The sequence below is a fragment of the Schistocerca gregaria genome, chromosome 2 (assembly GCF_023897955.1).
Source record: "Schistocerca gregaria isolate iqSchGreg1 chromosome 2, iqSchGreg1.2, whole genome shotgun sequence".
NCBI lineage: Eukaryota > Metazoa > Arthropoda > Insecta > Orthoptera > Acrididae > Schistocerca > Schistocerca gregaria.
In genome coordinates, this window is record NC_064921.1 from 701533642 (window position 1) to 701553756 (window position 20115).

The 20115-nt window shown below is 42.1% G+C and overlaps 1 protein-coding gene and 1 pseudogene across 4 annotated transcripts in view; one reads left to right on the forward strand and one right to left on the reverse strand.

Annotated features, from left to right (window-relative positions):
- LOC126334793 (lachesin-like) overlaps nt 1-20115 on the forward strand; it is a 778486-nt gene that overhangs the window by 700149 nt on the left and 58222 nt on the right. The gene's annotated exons all lie outside the window — the stretch shown is intronic.
- On the reverse strand, nt 9845-9961 carry LOC126337195 (5S ribosomal RNA; annotated as a pseudogene).

The following is a 20115-nucleotide window of genomic DNA, read 5'->3' on the forward strand; positions in this document are numbered from 1 at the left end:
TAACAACCTGAAGTCTTGCAATATCTACCACCTCGGAAGTAAGGAGTCCAACACTCAAGCGATTTACAAACAGTAAGTGTAATGCACACAATTTAGCTAGGTGGATTTTAAATGGGGATGGATGGTGTGGGTGAAGCAAATGCGGTAGGGAGAGGAGTAGTGCAGGAAAAGCACGTTTTGTAACAAGTGTCTACCTTCACTGTGAATAGTATCTCCGTTGTAGGTAGCACTCGCTGTTCACACACACACACACACACACACACATACACATCGCAATATCATTTATCTTTCATCATTTTAGAAACAAAGGTTTACAAAGAATATTCTTTTTCATTGTGTAGTTCAGGTAGGTATTATATTTGATGATGGCGGGCGAAGCGATTGAGGGGTGGAGGTGTAGGGTGAGACCGGGGGGGGGGGGGAGGCGGGGGTTCTAAGTAATATCTGATAGCACTCAGGGGTAGTGGTCTAAGAAAAGTTGGGAACCACTGGCTTAGATGAACTGAAATAAAAGTGAATAGATGATGGGAATGAAACCGATGAAGATGCAGTGACATCAAATGGTACCAGCGAAAGCCAATCAGAGATGCTGGAACGTCAATGCTATGAATATGTCGTGACTGATGAAAATTTGTGCCGATTGAGACTCAACTGCTTGCGAAACACAGGAAATCCGGGTTCGAGTCCAGGTAGGGCACACGATTTTCATTAATCATGACATTTATCACAATGTCTGTTCAGGATATGTGATCGTCTTTTACGGATATAATTTCTTTTCAGTGCATCTTCATTGATTCCATTCATGTAAACTGTTCCTCTCATTTCAGCGGCTCGAATTCGATTGGCTGTACTTGCGAAATGTTTTCTATGTCTCACAATAAGAAGTAACATAACAGCAGAATAGAAATCGAGAAGAGAACAGGGTGGCACTATTGACAGTGGCATTTAGGAAAGCGTGCTTAAAATTCTGCTCCGGCGGAACTGATTAGCCTGGTTTCTTTTGCGTAAAATTCATAGAGGATATCTGTACAATCTCTACAATACAAAATAAGACAGTCGTCTCAACTCTGGTAGCGTCGTCCTCGCTGAGACGAATGTGTTAATCATAGAAAGACCTTTCAGTCATAAGTAGACTGACACAAACAGGGAAGAAAAAGATCGAAGGTTTTATTAGGGCAGAGAAAACAGTTAGTGGAATGCACCATTCAGCTTTAATTGACAACTAACTGTTTCAGACTGAGAGCCAATATTTGATCTGGACAGAATGCCCACAAGGCTTTCATGGGAAGCGACGTACATAGAAGACATGAGTCCTCTTTCAGTAGCTGTGTGTGTTGCGTGTTCAGCTGTCGACTGCGCGCTACGGACCACGATAAATGCACCAATCACTCAAAATGCCGCGAGGCCTGGCATCCGGTGTTCCCGTGGCCTTTTGCTGGCAGCACGACGCCACAAACCTCCCGCAGAACCAGCTGGTGCGCTTCCCTCCGCCGTCTCGGCAGAGCCTCGCTGCCTCATAAAGCAGAGGTCGAGAGTTAGTCCTGCCTCTGTGTGGCTGTGGGCTGTAAATATGTCCTTACTCTGTTTCCTGTACATACAAAGTGGAAATAATTCACTGTGCACGTTAAGTGCGTGTTTGATGCGAGATGTAGTTGCTGCGTTGGTGGGTCCAAAGACTGTCTATACTGTTCGAGCCCTGTAGATGCTGCGTTCGTGGGTCCAGAGACTGTTTATACTGTGCAAGCCTCTTCATTTCTTCTTAAGTACTGCAACATGCATGCACTTGAACAAGCTTACGATAAGTCCCCCTCCACAGTTGTTTTCCCTGCTCCTCCCCCCCCCCCCCCTCAAATACACTCCCTCTCATGCTAAAAAACGTTAAGATAGCCGGTTTCGACAGTCTTTGCTGTCATCTTCAGGTCTTAAAAATGAATTGATGTGTGATACATTTTTTGCTTTGCAGGTCTGTTATTTTATCTTTTTCTTGCGTCGTCTGCCACTACACGGTAAATCTCTAATGTTTTCTTTAATTTTACTACAACGTCCCACTGTTTCCAAGTCAAAAACCAAGATTTTCGAATAAAACATGAAGTAAACATGGACGGTTTCAGTTTTGCTATAAATATTGTCTATTTTTAAGCAACAGACACGAAGGTAATTATGCAGAATAAAAATGCTCCATAGGTGACCCGGCCTTCATATACCCTCTCTCAGTTTCTAGATAGTTGAGCGTTTCTGGTTTCAAAGGGAATGCAGTAAGACACTGTTCGCAAACGTAAAGAAAGCGATCGTTACGAGGTAACGCCAGATAGCTGTGCATCAGACCCACCATATAGATAACACGGTTAGAACCTTCACTGACCAAAGCTGTGGGAAAAGTACCGCAGTCTACCCTTACTTAATGATGGTCTACGTTAGCCTAGGGTAGGTTTACACGTCTAGCTGTGGGCTACGCGCGGTTCTTATTTGCTCATATTATCTAACTAATTAAATGGTATGTTTCCATAGTTCTTCTGTGCTGGCCGCATACATACTCTGCAGATGTAGACGCTCAAGAAGATCATACGATGACTCATGATTTAAGGAAGTTGGTTTGAGGCTTCATTGAATTTTGCCGAGTGGCGATGGACAAGGCCGAACTATCATGTGCACTGACAGTCCGGTAGCAGATGGTCACTGGGGCAAGTAGAAGAAAAAGGGTGTTACAGCCGACCAGCTAGCACCATAGCTTCGAGGAAACGGATGAAGTAGATGTGGTCCAAGTATCATCCTGGGCGGACTGCGACCCGTCACCGTAGTCCCCGAATGATCTCGTGGTGGTATTTTTGTTTTCCGAACCGATACACAGTAAGTGGGGGAGTGAGCGGGCAGTCTCGATTTAAGCGTGACATCATGGCAAGGGCGGCGGGCAGTTTTAGACGTTCTGCCTGAACGGCCGGCAGTGACCGCGAGGGCGCTGAGCCAAATGCCTGAGTCGTGCGCCGGTCGGCGGCACGTGGACGCGCCAAAGGCTGCGGCAGGCGCCGCCGCACACACCGCTGCCGCTCGCTGGCCTGGGACTCAGGTTAATGACGTTCGAGACAGCTTTGTTGCCCGTGCGTTCCCAGACAGTCTCCTCAAAGTTAGAGGGACCAGTACGAAGGAGAACAACCATACAGTGATACTCCACACATCACAAAGCACAAAAAAGTTGTATCTTATAACCACTATATCAGTGAGTCACAACTGGAATTAGTCACCTTACGCAAATACGTAGCCGTAACACACAAATACTTAGGTGTAACGGTTCGAAAACTTTCAGGCCACATTCCTCACACACAAAGAAAGAAAATATTTTATGTGGACATGTGTCCGGGAACGCTTACTTTCCATGTTAGAGCTCATTTTATTACTTCTCTTCAAATCGCATTAATCATGGAATGGAAACACACAGCGACAGAACGTACCAGCGGGACTTCAAACACTTTGTTACAGGAAATGTTCAAAATGCCCTCCGTTAGCGAGGATACATGCATCCACCCTCCGTCGCATGGACTCCCTGATGCGCTGACGCAGCCCTGGAGAATGGCGTATTGTATCACAGCCGTCCACTATACGAGCACAAAGAGTCTCTTCATTTGGTACCGGGGTTGCGTAGACAAGAGCTTTCAAATGGCCCCATAAATGAAAGTCAAGAGGGTTGAGGGCAGGAGAGCGTGGAGGCCATGGAATTGGTCCGCCTCTACCAATCCATCGGTCACCGCATCTGTTGTTGAGAAGCGTACGAACACTTCGACTGAAATGTGCAGGAGCTCCATTGTGCATGAACCACATGTTGTGACGTACTTGTAAAGGCACATGTTCTAACAGCACAGGTAGAGTATCCCGTATGAAATCATGATAACGTGCTCCATTGAGCGTAGGTGGAAGAGCATGGGGTTCAATCAAGACATCACCAACAATACCTGCCCAAACGTTGAGCAATGAGTCGCATGTCAACACAAGCATCGAAGTCAACATTACCTTCCTTCAATTGGGCCAACTGGCGGTGAATGGAGGAAGTACAGTACATACTGATGAAACTAAAATGAGCTCTAACATGGAAATTAAACGTTTCCGGGCACATGTCCACGTAACATCTTTTCTTTATTTGTGTGTGAGGAATGTTTCCTGAAAATTTGGACGTACCTTTTTGTAACACCCTCTATATAGTGATGGAAATATTTATTGCATCGCCTCTTACAATTAACGATTTTTGTTACAATCTGTAAATACTGAGCTAAATTTGCCTGATTTCTCTTGATTTCTATCAGAAATGAATATACACAATAATTTTTGTCAATTTGTTTCTATTCTTAATTTTTGTTTCTATAAAAATGTTTCTTTTTATAACACTTTTTTGAAAACTGAGTGTAAGTGGATATGTCAGCTATTCTGTTTGCTATTCTGAAATATGAATACTAATGTTGAAAGAAATACTGCATATTAAATTCGTTACATAACATTGATTATTTTAGTGTTTGTGTTGTCTCATATGAACACACTCTTGCATTTAATATTTTGTTGCTCCACCACACGCCTTAATCACCGCTTGGCATCGTGAAGGCAATGAGATAATTAACTTTTTAATGTACTCCTCAGTCAGTTCATGAAACCAAACACGCACAAGGGTCTCCAACAGCTCCCGTTTAATCCGTGGCTTCTTTTTGGTTCTAGCGTGTCCCATAACGTTCTAACAGTTCTCAATAGGATTGAGATCAGGGCTGTTTCCAGACCACTCTTAACAATCGAACCCCGTTTTGTTGAAGGAAAGATTTTACCTGAAATGTAGAAGTATGTGATAGTTAAACAAGAAAGTAATCTGCTTGGTGTTTGGTACAAATATTAGTCATACGACTCACCTTCAAAGCTCTATGGCAAAGAGCGGAGTCATCCTGAAAAATGCAATTGGGAATATCTCCAAACTGGTCTCTAATGGTTGGCATAAGCTTCCTTTCAAGGATGCTTATGTAAGCATCTGTATTGACAGTGCCATTGATGAAGTCCAGACGACCTACTCCGTGACTCCAAATGCACCCCCAGACCATCTGTCCTTGTGAGTGTTTCACTGTATGTGGTATGCATGATGGCAAAAATTCTTCACCTTTTCTTCGACGCACGAACACTTTCCATCTGCGCTGTGAAAATTTGGACTCGTCTGAAAAGATTACTTTGCTCCACATCTCCGGTGTCTACGTCGCATGTGCCTTTGCCGATTGTAGTCACTGTTGTCGCATTATCTTGGTCAATAAAGGCTTCCTTCTAGGACGATGGGCTGAGAATCCAGCCTCCAGTAGTCTATTTCTTACAGTCCTGCTTGTTACTGAGATGTCGCACATTTCTTTCCAGCCTCGCTTTAGTTCAGTTGATGACAGGCGACGATTGTTGAGTGAAAGCCTTTTCAATACGCTGTCCTGTTTGGCCCTTTCCCGACCTCTTCCTTTCTCACTATCAACATTACCTTTTTTCCTGTATTTTTTCAGTAACCTCGAAATCGTAGACTGATTAAATCCTGTCTTAGAGGCTATCTCTCTGGTGCTGAGGCCAACAGACGAATAAACAAGTATAGCATCTTTCGTTTCTGGCTTTAATTCAACTGATCTGCCCATCTTCTCACTGCAAAGTCTTAAATCAAAATGGCAGTATTAACACTGGTTTCATTGTAAAACCATACGACAACAACAAAGAGTTGTGTATTGTTGGAAAACATGCGTGAAGAAGTCAGATTATTGAGGCAAGAATATGTTAACAAAGTTTAGGAACAATTGAACTGGTATGACCTGAAGCAAACTGCTGCGAGAGACAAAAACACGAAGTAATTCATGGTGACGCTATAAATTTTTCCACCACTATATATATGGGGCGTTCAATAAGTAATGCAACACTCTTTTTTCTCGGCCAGTTTGGGCTGCAAAAATGCGGAATTTGTTATGGGACATCGTGGAATACTCCCACTTCACCTCCTACAGTTTCCATAAATTCCGATACGTGGCGGCGCTCTGGAACTGTTCGTAGCCTTCAAAATGGCGTCTGTAATTGAGGTGTATTCCAAGCAGAGAGCTGCCATTAAGTTTGTTTTGGCGAAAAACCAGAACGTCGGAGATATTCATAGTAACTTGCCGCATGTCTACGGAGACCTGGCAGTCAACAAAAGCACGGCGAGTCCTTGGGCGAGGCATCTGTCATCATCGCAACAAGGTCGCGCAGACCAGTTCGATCTTCCGCAAGCCGGCCGGTCGCACACTGCAGTCACGTCTTCTGCGTGTATTTTGCCACAAAATGCAAACGAACTTCCCCTTCTCCATGACAACGCAAGGCCTCGCACAAATCTGCGCACCGGAGAGCAGCTCACTAATCTTCACGGGACTGTTCTTCCTCATCCGCCCTACAGCCCGTCTCGCACCTTACGACTTCCACCTGTTTGGCCCAGTGAAGGATGCACTCTGCGGGGAGCAGTACGTGGATGATGGAGAGCTTATTGGTGAAACAGAACGTTGGTTCCGACGTCGACCACTAGAGTGGTACCATGCAGACGTAAACGTCTTCCCAGTAAGGTGGCGTAACGCCGTCGCATTGAACGGAGATTATGTTAAAAAATTGGGTTTTGTGGTCAGAAGAATAGGGAGTAATATGAACTATTCAAATCCTGAATAAAACCAACCTGCATTCAGAAAAAAAGTGTTGCATTACTTATTGAACGCCCATCGTAGCTTCAAGAAAGGCGAATTTGTAGATTTAAAGAAAGATTTTGACACTGTTGACTGGAATACGCTCTTGGAACTACGAAGGTTACAGGCATCAAGTGAATACAGCTTTTGGTGGTGCTACAGAAGAATGTTGAAAATTAAGTGGCCAGATCGAATAACTAATCTGGAGCTACTGAATCGAACTGACAAAATTGAAAACTGTGGCACAGCTTGACTAAAAGAAGAGATCGTTTAGTAGTCCTGAGACATCAAGAATTCGCCAGTTTCGTAATGGAAGAAAATGCGGAGGGTGGGGTTTAAATTATAGAGGGAGACCAAGGCTTGACTACACTATGCAGGTTGAGTTGGATTTAGATTCAATAGTTGTGCGGAGATGAAGAGGCGTGTACGGGATAGACAAGTGTCGAGAGGTGCATTAAACTACTCGTCGGACTGAAGTCCACTAAACTAAACGATCACATGGCTCGGGATGTTGCCGCAGTCAGCAGGTGACTTTGGCCACGGCGACAGACCCCCTCAATCGGCTGCGATGAAATGAGCGGATGCCGTGTGTGCCCTGCTCGACTGCCACGCTAACGGCCAGTATAAGGTCGGACTTCATCCCAGTCACGTGGTACTCTGAATTATCCCATCCGCCAAGTAGGGTGACCAGACGTCCCTATAAATTCTCTTTGTCCGGCGTCCGGGCAGATTTTTACATTGTTCTCCTTTTTCGCAAAGTTGACTGTAGTAAAAGTATATTTGCAATTATTCCCATTCTATTGCTCTTTTCTTAAATACCTTGTCTATAGATGGCAGCAGGATCGTCGATTTTATCGATTTTTCACTACTGATCATGGATCAACGCATAAGCGAGTGCAAATATCTATTGTTTATAAATTTTTGTTCCGTATTTTCAGTTCCGAATTCATATTGTCTTGGCTTGGCGCTATAGGTTTCATGTCGTGTACACAATACTCTTGTGTGAGTGTGATTTGCTGTTTATTGTAACCGAGTGAGTTTTATAAAATATCTGGCATTGCGACGGTTCATAATTACTCTTCTGTTTACACTGTTAGAAAGGAACAACATGTCAAAACTAAGTGGTTGCCCCCTTTCCCAGCCACCGAAAGCGTACCGGAAATGTCTCCTGCTCATAAATCTTACTTTCTGTCTGAAAGCAAGCCACTAAGATTTTGTTTCAATTTTTTGAGAATAGATTAAGTGTAGCCTGGCCGGCCGGGTGGACGAGCGGTTCTAGGCGCTACAGTCTGGAACTGCGCGACCGCTACGGTCGCAGGTTCGAATCTTGCCTCGGGCATGGATGTGTGTGGTGTCCTTAGGTTAGTTAGGTTTAAGTAGTTCTAAGTTCTAGGGGGCTGATGACCTCAGAAGTTAAGTCCCATAGTGCTCAGAGCCATTTGAACCAAGTGAAGCCTACTTGTGGCATATGCATTTTGTGATGTCTGCATTCAGTTCAAGTATTATGCAAATAGAAGAGGAGGAAAATTCTGTGCTTGATGTGATTGAAACTTTAGATTCTGTACGTAAGGTGCTTGAGAACCGATTAAGTGAAAAATTCATTTGCCTAAAGGTTAAAAAAATGGTTCAAATGGCTCTGAGCACTATGGGATTTAATATCTGAGGTCATGTTAAACAGAAGCTGGAAATTGCAGTAGAAGAAGACTTTGATAAAAGAGTTAAAATTTTCATGACAGAAGCATATGTTGCAATATCAATTGTGCCATGAATATTTAAAAGGATAGTTGTGTATGTTTGATAGCTTTTCCTTTTACAAATCGATGTTTCTTAAAAAAGATGTTGAGGAAAGCATTTTGTATTTACAAGATGAACGCAAAGGTTTTGAAACCGAAGATATAAAATGTTTTGGCCAGTTCTGTAACTTTAGGCAACTTATGAAACAGAATGGTAATGGTACCGAATTTAGTGGGTTATCTTGCAGCTAAAAAAGGGCCAAGTTAAAACTTGTCAGATTCTTTTTCTGTATATCAGGGTACAATACAAGTGCATAACGAGTATTTTCGCTCATTACAACACAGTGGACTGATGACAGGAATAGGTTAAACCCTGAGTCTGGTAAAAGGTATTTTGATGATCCAGTATAATTTAAAAGAATTTTCCTCTGTATTTTTTACGATTATCTGCTAAGTAAGCCCACGCTTCTACAGAAAATTTGATCTTCAGAGAAGTACCAATAAAAGTTAAAGAATGTATGTTGTATCTATTAGTTAATTCATTTATTAAATTTGAACGCACATTTGCCTGTCGTCGTCTTTTTTCTAACTTTGTGCTCCTTTTTGAAGCTGTTTGTCTTCTTTTTTGGACGTCTGAATCTGGTCACCCTAGGCAGGCGCGATCTCTCTCCAACACAGAAACTTTATTTTGTTCAGTGGCTTATTAGTGTGTATGAAATTTGTAAATTTGTTCGATAACAGCGAGGAAGTAGTGCTGGTGACTTACTGTCTCCGAAAAGTTGTTAATGAGCCACCAGAAAGATTAATGTGGCTACTGCAGTACAGAACGTCAGAGGAGCGTGTTACGTGTTCCGTGGACGTGCTAGGTCGGCCGTTCTGTGACCCAGTTGCTCGTCAAAGGCGGCGCGGCGGTGACAAATTACCAGGGGGACAGTGGCGCCGTCAGAGGCTCACCCCTCAGACAAATTGCCCGCTCTTGTAACTGCCTGCACTGATACACTCCCTGACGAGGTTTGCTGGTCGATGGCGCGTTTGGCTCTCACTTGCCCTGTTTAGCTTTTGTATCTTGTAATGAGTTTGCACCGATCGCCTGAAACACGCTACCTGCGATTACTTTTTGTTTATTACACGTGAAAGTGCAATCATGCAGGTTTAATGGCTATTTCTGTGAGTTATTCATTTGGGAACAACCTTACCTCGACTATTAGTAACTAATTCTCCTAGCACTCCGTCGTCAGACCACAGGTGGCCCATCAGGACCATCCGACCGCCGTGTCATCCTCAGTGGAGGATGCGGGTAGGAGGGGCGTGTGGTCAGCACACCGCTCTCCCGGTAGTTATGATGGTTTTCTGTGACCAGAGCCGCTACTATTCGGTCGAGTAGCTCCTTAATTGGCATTACGAGGCTGAGTGCACCCAGAAAAATGGCAACAGCGCATGGCGGCCAGGACGGTCACCCATCCAAGTCCGGCCACACCCAACAGCGCTTAACTTCGGTGGTCTGACGGGAACCCGTGTATCCACTGCGGCAAGGCCGTTGCCAACAAATTCTCCTAGCTCCTAAATAAATCAGTCCAATAGCAACAAGCAGCTAAGCATGCTTAATATATACGCTCGTAATTTGTAAGCAGAATTATCAGTAAAATTTCAGTCTTCATCTTCTTCTGCGTTTCACGAGGTACGTTTACAGCCTGCTAAATCTCCACTGAATCCACGTGTTCCTCAGTCGTTCAGATCCATTTCGTATTGGTTTATAGTTAATTATTTCCTTAACTAAGCCACGTGGCATTAGCCGAGCGGTCGGTAGCTCAGCGTGTTCGGCCAGAGAGCTGTTTAGCCGCTGTAATAATAATAATAAAAAAAAACTGAGTGGAAGGATCTACAAAACGAACTTTAACGGATGTCATGTGACGTCCGCAACGACAAAACACAACGATCAACAGCGAACAGAATTTTAAAAAAAGCGGTCTAAGGCGCTGCAGTCATAGACTGTATGGCTGGTCCCGGCGGAGGTTCGAGTCCTCCTTCGGACATGGGTTTGTGTGTTTGTCCTTGGGATAATTGAGGTTAAGTAGTGTGTAAGCTTAGGGACTGAAGACCTTAGCAGTTAAGTCCCATAAGACTTCACACATATTTGAAAATTTTCTTTTTCTTTAACTAATCTGTCTGCCACCACTCTGTTGATATCTTGTTTCCATTTTGTGCATACTTGCTCTATTTCTTTTTCATTTATAGTGTATCATATATATATATATATATATATATACATCTTATAACACCGCTTTGTATTTGATCTGTGAGGTACAGCCTTTAACTTCCTTTAAAATTTTCGTTTCAACCGACTATATTTTTCTTTTGTCTTTCTTATTGAAAAATTCAGTTTCTGCGCTAAAGTTTCGGGTGGATTTTAACCAGAACTTAAAGATATTTAATGTAAATCAAAATTTTGCGGGCTTAATCATCATTAATCGTTGGAATAATTTCATTAAATGTTAGTACACCTATTCTAATACGTACAAGCCGTTATACCAAATTTCAGGTTTCATAATGAATTAAATTTATGTAAATTTACCAGTATGTCAGTAATATTATTCCGTTTCATATGCAAGTGAAAGACTTGGCACTATGAAAGTGTCTTTGCTTCCGTGACAAACTTACACAGTACTCCATGGAGTGAGGTCTTAGGAGGCTGTTGCTGGTGATCACTTCAACGGATCAGAACATTAAGCCTGGCGGCTCATTTGGTGCTATTAGCGAGGAGAAGCCTGTGTGCCGGCAGCAGGTTTCACACTTTCCCTTGCCTCGTCGTCACCACCACCACCACCACCATCATCATCATCATCATCATCATCATCATCATCATCAACAACAACAACAACAACAACAACATAATCAAACACGAGCGTTCATTGTGCATCCACTCATTACATACAACTAGCACGGCCTGATCTAAGTCGTTAGCTACACGAGCAACAACATACGAACTTCGAGGTCCATTTCGTAATAGCTTTTTAAATTATGCCAGTCTTCCTTTATACAATATGATGTACTGTGCATTTTGCAACCAGTCTTACTATTTCTTACTTCGGCAATAAGAGTCTTCCAACACCTCGATTCTATTGGTAATTCACACAGCGAAAGAGTAGGCGATTATTGCCACTGCTCTCAGAATACCCTACAGATCCTAGGTTATCAACTTCGCTGATGATAAATTCAGTTTTTTAGTTAAATGACATAATTAATGGTCTGATTGGGCAGAGGAAGTTATGCGTTCGTAGAAGACATGAAACGAAATAATGAACCATGAATCTTGTTTATAAGTGTACGCATGCACGGAATAGTGTTGCAACGTACCAGGTGACCGGGATCAATACATAGTTAAGTGCCTAGCAGAGGGTTCGAGCTATTTCTCTACCGCCACTCTCCCGTACAGCGCCCGGTAGAAACGAACACTGAAATATTCCCGTGCAAGCTCTGATTTCTCTTACTTCATCACGATGAACATTTCTCCCTATGTAGGAGGGCACTAACAAAATATTTTCACGCCGTGGGAGAAAGTTGGTGATAGAAATTTCAGGAGAAGGTTCTGCCGCAGTGAAAAATGTCTTTGTTTTAATGACTGACATTCGTGTATCATTCCCGTGGCTCTCTCTCCCTTATTTCGCGATAATACAAAACGGCTGCCCTTCTTTGAACTTTTAACGGTTTTCCTTCAATCCTATATGATGTGGATCCTACATCATACAGCAATACTCTAGAAGAGGGAGGACAAGCGTAGTGTAAGCAGTCTCTTTAGTAGACCTGTTACATTTTCTAAGTGTTGTGCCAGTAAATCGCAGTCTTTGATTATTTACATGACCTTTCCAATTTAAGTTATTCGTAATTGTAATCCCTAAGTATTTATTAGAATTTACAGCCGTTAGATTTGTGTGATCTATCGCGTAACTGAAATTCAGTGATTGCTTTCAGTACTAATATCGATGACTTCACACTTGTCACTATTTATAGTCAATTGTCATTTTTTACACCGTACAGATGTCTTGTCTAAATCATTTTTCAATTCGTTTTGATCATCTGACGACCTTACAATACGGTAAATGACAGCAACATCTGCAAACAACCTCAAAGGGCTACACAGATTGTCTCCTAAATCTTTTGTGTAGATCAAAAGAACAGAGGGCCTGTAACACTTCCTTGGGGAACGCCAAATATTACTTCTCTTTTACTCGATGATTTTCCGCCAGTCATTACGAACTGTGACCATTCTGACAGGAAATCACGAAACCAGTCACCCAACTGAAAAGATACCCCATAGGTTGGTGCTTTAATTAGAAGTGGCTTGTGAGAAAAGGTGTCGAAAGCTGTCTGGGAATCTTAAAATATGGAGTCATTTGACGTCCTCTTTCGATATTACTCATTACTCCGAGAGAATAAAGAGCTAGTTGTGTTTCACAATAACGACATTTTTTTTAATCCGCGTTCGCTATTTGTCAAATAAATCGTTTTCTTCGAAGTGATACATAATGTTTAAGCATGCAAGTAGTGTATGTTCCAAAATACTACTGCAGGATCCGTTGTTCCTAAATTGTGCTCAGCTAAGAGAGAAACGTTTAATTAAGCAATTGCCTTCGGTAACATCGACAGTAGATACGATGTTTATGGGTGATGAGTACTTGACCTAAGTAGCCCACAAATCATTCCAATAAGATTCTTCTGCAACATTTTTTTATTTTGTACTGACTAACCGAAACACTTTTTTAGCCTTGTTTCACGAACTTTATTATTACTGCACGACCTCAATTAAGGGTTATAAGTCCATTTTCTAGTATATAGCTGATAGCAAAGATGAAAACAAAGCACAGATAAACATGCCAACTTTTTAAATATGTCGATTTTTGACTTAAAGTGTATAAGTTACATCTGTTGACAAATTTCACAAAATTATACATGGATTTACAAAATTCTGTAGGAAAGCGCTTACAATATTCATTAGTACAACGTTTACAGTAACTATGACTAAACATACATTGAATTAGGGCTATTATTTTTATCAAGCATTCTGGTGTTGATCTTAAGAAACCTCAATCAGCTAATTTTATAGGATACGCGTCTGTTTTTTGTCTGAGGGACTTGGCGCGAATAGGTTGCACGTGGCAGGCAGGGGCTCGCGTGCTTAGCTGCAGGTATTTCGGGACAACGCCCCCTCAGCTGATTGGAATTAACAACCCCCTGTGGACGCAACGGGTGCGATTTGCACGCCAGGGAACCGCAGACACGCACGGGAATGGAGACTACCGACCGTATTCCTGCAGCTGCTACAGCTTTCACCTGACAGGCCAATGAGAACACAGAATACTGTCATAACTGGAGACTGCATAGGCTTGAGGTTCTCTTCCACCACCACTAACCATCCACCCAAACAATCTCTTACAATTACTTAAAATAATCCACAATTTTATTTCGTTAATCTATAGGGTTGGTTGAGACGTAATCAACGTAGGGTCTGAGTGAGATGTCCCCCACCCCACCACTCATAACTCTCCCTAACCAACTCTTCTTCCCCTCCCCCTGTAGGAAAAATACACGTACTGTTCTGAAATCAAGACTTATGGAATTATTTCCTACTTTTAACTCTTTCCATCGCCGGGAAATTGAGAACTTCCGTGCTCAAGACAGTCGTTATCCCGCCATTGTTATAAAGAATGATCCTGAAATCTACCTACAAAATTTCGGAGATACTTCCTGAGTGTTTTGTCCACTTTACTCCTCGCCCTCAAGCTTGCCAGTCAATCCTCGGTTCTGTCTCGGATTTGTATTTCCAGGTTGTACGTTAACGGTGATACACAGCAGTAAGGATAGTTTTACTGATGAAGATTTTGTCGATGTACGTCTGGTGTATGGGATCACTGAAGACAATGGAAGAGCGGCACAGCGATGGAAACCGTATCTTTACATTGGCACCAACTTTATGTTTTGTGTTGTACGTTTTGGTAATTGCATATAACAGCCTCTTTCACTTTTTGGAGATACTTTCACAGAAACAGTGGTAACTGAGTAAGAAATCGAATAAAGCACAATCAGTAAATATCGCTGAAAAACGTCCGAAACTTCACTGGTTAACTTCGGGTTCACCCTGTACATGCTGACAAGAGGGAAACCTTTGTTAACAAAGCGAACCTACCCTCAGTTGTCGGCGATAATGGATTAGCTACAAGACAACTGTTAAAATTTTGTGCTGCGTGAAAGCTCCAACAAGTCTCGCATATGTGACAAATTACACAGGTGTCCAAAACGTAAGGATGAAAGTAACTTGTGCATGAAGAGTCACTACCAAGTAACACAGCTCTATGAAACTTGTATCACACATAGAAGGAACTACTGCAGTATTGTACAGAAGGTAAATGAAAGAAATACGCAATGATACGCACAGAACTGATACTTTTATTCGAAGGTAATAATTGCAATGAAGTCACCGCCATTTATGATGCTCCTGGCTTTACAAAAGGAAGGACATGGTTCTTAGTAGGGTGTGTGTGTTCACCTAGGCCGTGCTCCCATCTGGCACAAGGCTACCCTAAGGAGTTCTTGTAGTGGGTGTTCCATACTTCCGCCAGCGCGGTTGACAACCAATGAATGGTTGTTGGTGGCTGGTGACGTGCTACAATACGTCTGCCCAACGCATCCCACACATTCTTGATGGGATTTAAGTCAAGGAAATGGGCAGCCAGTACAATCGCCGAATATCCTCTCGTTTCAGGAGCTCCCTGACCTGCACCGTTCGATGCGGCCACACATTGTCATCTATAAAAATGAAGTCAGAGCCGAATGCAGCCCTGATAAGACGCGCATGAGGAAGGGGTCCAGTGCTACAATAACGTTGACCAATGATACACTTATATAAATGAAAAAATTATAGTTTGAACTGCCAAAGAAGAGAGAAAAAACTTTTACTATCATTGCAGTTTATGCACCTGATGAATGAAAATCGGCAGTCGGTTTTTGACAAGTATAACAGTAAGCATCCCAAAGGTTGTTGGAACTGTGGGAGATAATGTCATAAGAGTGGGGTATAAGCTTATCCCGAAGATTACGGGAACAATGGGAGTTAACGTCATAAATAACAATGGAAGACTGTTTAAAGAATTTATTTCCTTTCGCAAACTAAAGATAGCCAATATATTTATCCGCAAAAAAATAGCCCTAAACGTACATGGTCAGCCTGAGGCATTAAACAAATCTTTTACTGACTAGATTATCATCATTGAAAAATTAGGAGGCAAACTAAGAGACACAAGAGTGTACAGGTTCTACCATTTCATGGTGATACCTCTACTAGATATGTACACGAAATGGAGAAAGAACAAAAGCTGACGGAAGGAAAGATGAAGGAAGATACCTATGAAGTATATCTACTAAATGAACAAAGCATATGACATCTGTACCAGAAGAGACTTAATTAAGAACTAGAGAAGGAAGAAGAAGGGGAAGAAATAGAGAAGGAATGGAAAAATATAGAACCCGCAGTTAAGAAAGCTGCTGAAACCACCGTAGGAAAAAAGAAAAAGAAGGAAGAAAGGGTTAAAAATCTGGACACAAGTATTGGATAAAGTTATAAGGAGAAACCATAAGCCGGCCGGGCTGGCCGAGCGGTTCTAGGCGCTACAGTCTGGAACCGCGAGGTCGCTACGGTCACAGGTTCGAATCCTGCCTCGGACATGGATGTGTGTGATGTCCTTAGGTTAGTTAGGTTTAAGTAGTTTTCAAAGGACTGATGACCTCAGAAGTTAAGTCCCATATTCCTCAGAGCCATTTGAACCACTTGAAAACAAGACGCTTATCTCAAGTACCTCGATGAACCAACAGAGGAGAATCATCAAATGTACAAACAAGAGAGAAATGCAGCAAATCGGTGACAGTAAAACGAGCCCGTCAAGAATCTTAGGATAGATTTACAAGCGTTATAGAAGACGACATTCACGGAAGCAAATGATAGCTTATAAAATAATGAAAATGCTGAATGAAACAGAAAAAGCGTCCCCCCACCAAAACACCTGAACCACCAAAACGATCATATTCGACAATGTTCCTAGGTGCATTATTTATTCCCCCCTCTCGCTATTTGAGGATACCTCTTGCTTTGCCGAACATAATCATTTTGGTGGTCCAAGTTTTATGGTATGTTGTGTGTGTGATCTGGTGGGGAGGGCATGATGTTGTATGGGCGTACTGCCCTCCAACCTCCAAACCTTTGAACACGATACATGCACCAAAGTCGATGTATCAGTTGGTGGAGTAATGGAACGGCCACCACAGGAGCTACTTACCAAACTTATGGCCATCATGGCAGCACGTTGCAGAGCATGCATTGCCGTTCATGTTGATCACACAACCAATTAATGCCAGGGGACCATCATGAATCGCGGTGACTGCAGAGTAATGATTTTCTTTGAATAAAAGTGCCATTTCCGTTCGTCTCATTGCGTATAGTTTTTCAATTATTTTCTGTACTGTACCGTAGCAGCTATTTCTAGGTCAGGTACAAGATTTATCGAGCTCTACTTGACAGTGACACATCAGATGATAGTAACTTATGTCCTTAAGTTTTGCCCATCAGTGTATTTTATCAGAACTTCAAATGTTCTTGTTTATATTAACATCAAAACACTTTGAGATTTTGTTTGAGCGTGTATGCGACATTTAAATGTTTGCATTGTGAATTTTCTTACACGTACCGCACTATTTCGAGACACGAGCACCGATTTTCTCGCTTTTATACCGAAAATCAAATCCGTCCTCTTATCCACCGCTGTGTATATCCTTCGACTGCGAAGTGCATGCTGGTCATCATTGATTTCTATGGACTGCAAAATATCTCTCCAATCAAATTGTCATCCGGTCCTCTTCATTTCTTGACAAATTTGAATTTCAATTGTCGTCAGTAAATCTTTTATTCCCTTCCTGTCCTAAAATTTTCCGCGGAACACATTTCTTTAAAAACCTACTGAATGTAAATAAATGGCCCAAAACCAACCTCTAAGCACGTATAGCCTGTGCCTTTCGCAGCATACCACATGAACGTCCGAGAAAACTGTTTCTGCCTTTCAGTTCTGAGTGGTCTACTTAAAAAATTCTCAAATTTTCTGGCAATACCTGCAACCAAAACGAACAAATTGGTATTCCAGCTTTCTTTGACTTTCTGACTACTGCAATTTTGTTTCAAAGTTGTCGCAAGCTCATTTTTCTACATATGCTAACGCTGCTATATACAGGGGCGATGTCATCTCTAAATGGTATGTAGGCTAGTGTATAACTACTTCATTTTGCTAAATTGCAAATGTTTATCACTTTTATGATCACTACTTTTTCATTGAAAAGATTAAACAAATATGACAAAGAGAAAACTTTTCTTACACTTCTCTTAACTTTTGCTTTGCGTTGTTGTTAATAAATTGGAATATTCACCCTGCACTACGCGCATCCAAAGAAATTTTCCGAAGAGGGGAAGAGATTCCAAAATTACGGTTTTTATACAACAAATTCGGTGAGTTTGAGAACGTCTGGCACCCCAAAAACAAAATTCGACATGAATTATAGAAACGATTGATAGATTCCGCTCAATATTATTTGGCTTCATTATTTTATACTGAAATGTCGAGCATATTTCATTAGTATAGGATAAGTAGGGTGTGTTTATGTTTTTACTGTGAACATGAGTATACCACCATCTTATTCAGCGACCTCAGATTACATCCTCCTTATAATTAATTCATGGTATTCAACGCGTTATTCAGAAGAAGTAGTTTTCATCATACAGCAGTTGGTTTTTACCATCAGTATTTTACAGAAAATTAAAAATCTGCAACAGAGAATAATAGAGGAAAATCGTACTGGATAGGAAAAAAGTTGTGGGAAAATGTCAAATTAATGCTCCACCTAGTGGAGAAACAGAAATAAACCTAACCTGACCCACAAAATGACCCATCGTAGTCGGCAAAGCTAAATCTGCGTTTTAGTAGAACTACTGCAATAGTGTGTGGCAGTTTTGTAGTATATATACGCGTTCTTCCAAGAGTGCTAATCCAACGAAGTATGCAGGAGAAGTCCTGTGTCTGTGACTCGTGCTTGGATACCTCACTCGGAATAGCACTTGCTCACGAAAAGCAAAAGCCGCAGGTTCGAGTCACAGTTTTAATCTGCCAGGAAGTTTCAAAAAATACCCCTGCCCCCCTCCGCTTGCGGGTTTCTTTGCCCTCTACGAACACGAGTGACGGCTGCGGGCAGCCGCGCTTCATCAGTCACCAGCTTCCCCTCGACAGTCCTCTCCCTCCGGCGCGACCTCCCACCATGATGCCCGCAGGGCCGGAGTACGCCAATTCTCCGCCCCTTGGAGCCAAGTAATAAAAATACGCCGTACGTGAGCGGCGTTGAAATATCATTTTTCCTGCTTTTCAGCAGCCGCCCACCATTAATAACACATGATTCGCGATACGTGGCTGAGGCACTGCAATTTCCAGTGAAGTGAAGATCCTGATTCTCAACGACGGTTGAAACAACGTGCTGCGGTTATTTGCTCTACGACATTATATACTTAATTTTAGCGTATAAAATTTTAGCGTTTGTATAAACACCTTAATCGGAAAGTTATCAGTGCAAGAAACCGCCGAATCGCAAATAAACTAAAATCGCTAAACAGAGGAAAAGCGGCTGCACATGGTTAGATACCTGTACGATTTTATATAATTCTTGTGAAAGAACTTGCTCCTTTCTAATAGCAGTTTTATAGTAGGCCGCTGTAACAACGAATGGCTCCAAGCGATTAGAAAAAGGCACAGCTCATTCTAGTTTTTAAAAAAACTTTCACAACCAGATCCACATTACTACAGGTCTTCAAATTTGTCGCTTATACCAGTTTTTTTGTAGAATTATGGATCATTTTTTATCCTCACTTGTTGTTGTTGTGGTCTTCAGTCCTGAGACTGGTTTGATGCAGCTCTCCATGCTACTCTATCCTGTGCAAGCTTCTTTATCTCCCAGTACCTACTGCAACCTACATCCTTCTGAATCTGCTTAGTGTATTCATCTCTTGGTCTCCCTCTACGATTTTTACCCTCCACGCTGCCCTCCAATACTAAATTGGTGATCCCTTGATGCCTCAGAACATGTCCTACCAACCGATCCCTTCTTCTGGTCAAGTTGTGCCACAAACTTCTCTTCTCCCCAATCCTATTCAATACGTCCTCATTAGTTATGTGATCTCCCCATCTAATCTTCAGCATTCTTCTGTAGCACCACATTTCGAAAGCTTCTATTCTCTTCCTGTCTAAACTATTTATCGTCCATGTTTCACTTCCATACATGGCTACACTCCATACAAATACTTTCAGAAACGACTTCCAGACACTTAAATCTATACTCGATGTTAACAAATTTCTCTTCTTCAGAAACGCTTTCCTTGCCTCCTCACTTATTATAACCTTATTGGAGGACGGAAATCTCATGTGCAGGAATCTGTAAAGAGTACGCAAACAGATACTGTGGTCCTCGACTTCCTTTATGCATTCCATGCTGTTCTGCAATGTCGGTAGTAAACGAAATACAAGCTTTTGAAATATCGAACTAACTTTGTGATGATTTGACTAAAGACGTTCTTGCAAAAAACAAGTTAATACCTCTTTCTAGACAAGGAGGAGTGTAGA